We start from the raw sequence: 5,047 nt of genomic DNA on the forward strand, positions 1-5,047 counted from the left end.
TAATCAAGGAGTCCTCCATCTCTGAAATCTTAGTCTGGGAGTCCTCTATCTCTGAAGACTCAGTCTGGGAGTCCTCCACCTCTGAAGTCTTAATCTAGGAGTCCTCCATCTCTGAAGTCTCAATCTAGGAGTCCTCCACCTTTGGAGTCTAAGTCTGGGAGTCCTCCATCTCCGAAGTCTCAGCCTGGGAGTCCTCCACCTCCGAAGTCTCAGTCTGGGAGTCCTCCATCTCCGAAGTCTCAGCCTGGCCAAGGGGGGGGGAGTATCCCCAGCAAGGATTTAGATCTCTGAGGTCTCAATCTGGGAGTCCTCCATCTCTGAACTCTCAGCCTGGGAGTCCTCCACCTCCGAAGTCTCAGCCTGGGAGTCCTCCACCTCCGAAGTCTCAGCCTGGCCAAGGGGGGGGGTATCCCCAGCAAGGATTTAGATCTCTGAAGTCTCAATCTGGGAGTCCTCCACCATTGAACTCTCAGTCTGGGAGTCCTCCACCTTTGGAGTCTCAGTCTGGGAGTCCTCCACCTTTGGAGTCTCAGTCTGGGAGTCCTCCACCTCTGAAGTATCAGTCTGGGAGTCCTCCACCTCCGAAGTCTCAGCCTGGCCAAGGGGGGGGTATCCCCAGCAAGGCTTTAGATAGCAGCTGCAATGCAAACTTTTTGAGCGCCCCAGTCCTTGGCTTTGTCTGCAGCTCTGGGAGGGACACTCCTCGGGATCAGGTGATGAGAAAATTATCTCTGAAGGATGATGGTAAATAACCATGCTTTAAAATATTTTCTCTGGCCAAGTGAGGTGGTGCAGACCCTTGGAAGGCAGAGGCAGCTGCTCTCTTGAGTTCAAGGTTTCCATGCACAAAGATCCTTTATTCTTACTCAAGTTCAAACTCAGACTCTCGTGTGTCCAACACATTGGTGTGATAGAAGGGCCCTGAGCTCACTTGGGGTGGGGTTTTTATAATAGCAGAGGTTGAGTTGAGGGATTTCTAAAATTCAAGACTCCTGATTGTTTGATATTTGTTTAGGGTTGTCCTGGTGAAAAGTGATGGGTGTGTGCTGGCATGTGATCCTGTCCACAATGATTGGAAGGTTAGGAATTTCCTTTGGATGGTCTGTTCCTGGATGGTGCCTGGGTAGTTTTTGTTTGTGGTCTTCCTTGGAGCCAGGTATTGTCTCAGGGTAAACTACTGAGACTTGGGCCTCTATTGAGCTTGTCATGGCTGGGTCCTATAAAGGTCAGCCTGGTCTACAAAGTAAATTCCAGAGCAGCTAGGACTATATAAGAAGAGACCCGCCTCAAAAAAATTAGAATACTTGCTTCGTATCTACCTTTTAGTATGCCTGAAATTAAAAAAAACAACAACAAACTTTATACATCTAAACAGAGGTATCTGTTCTATTCCTGGCTTTTTATTTTTTGATTTTTAGGTTGTCATACAAAACGATAAATTTTGTCATAGCAGCTTTATATTATACCTTCAATTTTCTTCCCTCCCCCATCCCATTCCATTAAAAAATTATGTTTATTTTTTGCAATATTGGTATTTTTCCTCCATGTATGTAAGTATGTATGTATGTGTATCACATGTGTGTGATGCCCTTGGAGGCCAGGAGAGGAGATTAGATCCCTTGAAACTGGAGTCACAGATGACCGACACAGGTTGTAAGTCACCACGTGGGTGCAGGCAGTAGAACCTGGGTCCTCTGTAAGGGCAGCCAGTGCTCTTCAACACCGAGCCACACCTCTATCCCTTCTGTTTTTTTAAAATGTCTGTATTCTGTGCACATCTATATAAACCAGAGTTCTCATTCATATTTGCAACCACAGCCATCAACCTGAAACAAATGTCACTGGAGCCCGATCTTCATGTCAGCAAAATAGCCATGTAGGAGAATGTGGGTTCTGGTTGGGGTGCAGCTCAATGGTGCAGCTCTTTCCTACAGACCTTGAGTTCAAACCCAAAACCCCACATAGGAGCTCCACTGCAGGAGCCAAGGAAACAGACCACAGAGGAGGTAAATGTGTCTGTAGTCTGAGATTTAGGGAACTCCATCTAGGCGGTTTATAGTCCTGTGTGTGATAGGCACTCGGAAGCAGAACATCGCAGGATGCCTGAAGTGGCTTATTAACAATGCTGCAGGATCCCCAGTGGCGGTAGGCAGCAGAAACGCTGCAGGTCCCCGAGCAGTGGCAGCCCTGAGAGCAGCCAGTCGCAGACAGGGACAGCTGCAGGTTCCTGGCTGCAGGTTCCCAAGCTGTGGCTGGTCCAGGGCAGGGAGACACATGGCGGTGGGGAAGAGACAGAGACATGGATAGCCATGCCATGCAGAGTGAGGTTGAGGTTGGAGGAGGAAGGAAGAAGGGGAGAAGAGGAGGGGGAAGGGAGCAGGAGAGACAGAAGGGGGAAAGGGGAGAAGTGGGGAGAGGGAGATGGAAAAACAGAGGAACTCAGACTGGAAGCTAAAGATCAGCCTGTTGGGGAGGGGAGTGGGCGTGGCTTCTCTCTTAAAGAGCCAGGAACAGATCATTACAAGAGCACATCTCTAGCTCATTCTGCTTTCTCTCCATCTTTCTTTCCTTTACATTTTTCTTTTAATGTGTGTTTGTGTGCTCCACTCATGTCTGAAGCCCACAGAGGGAAGAAAGGCATCAGATGCCTAGGAACTGGAGTTACAGATGACTGTAAGCCACCATGTGGGTGCTGGGAACTGAACCCAAGTCCTCTGGAAGAACAACCCTGAGCCTTCTCTTCTATCCCTCTCTGTTTTCTTAAAATGTCTCCCGTATTTTACTTGTTATTCTGCAGTAATTTTTAATATGACAGGGCTGCAAAACCCCATCCCCTCTAGATTCCCCACTCTCTTTTCTTTTCTTTTTTTGAGACCAGTCTCACTGTGACCCTGGGAAGCCCAAAACATGCTTTGTAGACCAGGCTATTCTCTTACTCACAGAGATCCACCTCGGCCTCCTTAGTGCTGGGATTAAAGATGTGTGTTTTAGTCTAGCCTATGGCTAATTAAATTTAATTTTTATGTGTATGACCATGTATGTTACTAGGGATTGAACCCAGGTCCTGCCTCATGCATGTGGCCAGGCACTATACCTCTGAGCTGCACCCAGCCCCCAAAACCACTTTCAAAAAATGATCTATTGAAGATATCAGTCTTGTGAGTTGATGGCCACTGAAGTAAAATCTCCTCAGATTAACTCTCCCTCTTGAAAAGTGACTATCATGATCCCTGAACTTTTCCTCCTGATAGGGTTGAAAATGGAAGGCAAGGGCAGCCGGCAGGATGTAGCCTACTAAGGTGCCAACGAACCTGTGGGGAAGAGTCTCTGGCTGGCATTTTCTGAGAGTGCCACACACAGCACACAGGTGAAGTATGCGAGAGAACTCGCCAGGTCGCCTTCCAGAAGGCAAAGGTTTATGTGGGGCTGTGTCTCCATGTCTTCACACATGGAGGGTACAATCTAATTTGAAAGCAAGCCCAGCTGTTAGCTCATGGCCGGTTCTTTATTTCAGGGACTTCCCTAGTCACAGCTCAGAATGACTTACCCTTTGTAGGACTGGTCTCAGGAGACAGATGCTTCAAGGGTATGAAACTACTCTCCAAATGTAGCTTAAAACCTTTTAATTTTAACTTTTCACTTATGGGGTTTTGGGGGGGGAGTTAGTTCTTTATAAAATTTCCACAGGTTATTTTTAGTGTGTAAATACTTCCTGTCCATTGTGAGAAAGTCACCATTTTGGTGAAGCTTGGTAAGCAAAACGAAAAAAAGTGTAAAATCAGCAGTCCTGTTTCCTAACTGTTCTTCTTCTTTTTTTTTCTTCTTAAAGACTTATTTATTATGTATGTAGTGTTCTGCCTGCGTTTATACTCACCAGAAAAGGGCACCAAATCTCATTATAGATGGTTGTAAGTCACCATGTTGTTGCTGGGAATTGAACTCAGGACCTCTGGAAGAGCAGTGAGTGCTCTTAACCTCTGAGCCATGCCTCCAGCCCCCTCCTAACTGTTCTTAGTGATTTGTTGTATATCTTTTCATGGTTCCTTCTGTCAACGTGCATGGCTCTGGGTTTTTTTTTAACTGCAGAAATGTTTTAAAGGACATACATAAGTAAAGAGGGTAACATAAAGAAGCCTTACACAGAGCTAGGGAGGTGGCTCAACACACAAAGACCACATGGTGCAAGTCTTAACACTCATGTTAGGACCCACACCCGGAAGAAGAAACACTCCAAAAGATCTCTGACCACCACATGCATGCTGTACTACACACATGCTCTCTTTCACACAACCAAATAAACATAATACAATCTTAAAACCCCTGATATTTGTGTTTCATTATCAACCAGGTCTCATTTCTAGCTCTCCCCATTTTCTCTCTTTAGGGCTAATTCTCAGACAGCAAGTTTCACCCAGAAATATTTCAATATACATGTCTACAGGTGTACTGCATTTATTATATTTGAATGTTTATGACATCTGGTTATCTGTGTTGTGTATGTGTGGGCATGTGCACATGGAGATCAGAGGGCAATTTCCAGGAATCCATGTGCTCCTCCTACCAACCCCGCCCCTGCCAGCTTCACAGGAAGACAAGGGTTAGTTATATGGATTACTTTTAGAGCCTATAGCACCAGCATCTCATTCATCAAAAATGCATATTTCAGGCCAGTGAGATGGCTCAAAGGGTAAAGATGCCTGCCACCAAGGCTGACGGCCTGAGTTCGATCCCCAGAACCCACATGGTGGAAGGAGAGAACTGGCTCGTACAAGCTGTCTTTGCATCTCTACATGTGCACATGTGTTCCAACTTACACATGCAAAGTACATAAAGTTGAATATAAAATGTCTCCAAAACTCGGGATGCAGTTTGTTGCCTAGGAGACACACAGCCCCGGGCTCAGTTCCCAGCATCACACAGCTCAGGTGTGTTATGCGAACCTGTAGTCCCGCCTCCCAAGAGGTGCAGGCGGAAGGATCAGACATCTAAGAGCATCCTTGGTTTGAGGCTGGCCCAGTGTACATGAGAACCTGTCTCAAAACAACAC

This window comes from Microtus ochrogaster (assembly GCF_000317375.1).
Source record: "Microtus ochrogaster isolate Prairie Vole_2 chromosome 14 unlocalized genomic scaffold, MicOch1.0 chr14_random_2, whole genome shotgun sequence".
NCBI lineage: Eukaryota > Metazoa > Chordata > Mammalia > Rodentia > Cricetidae > Microtus > Microtus ochrogaster.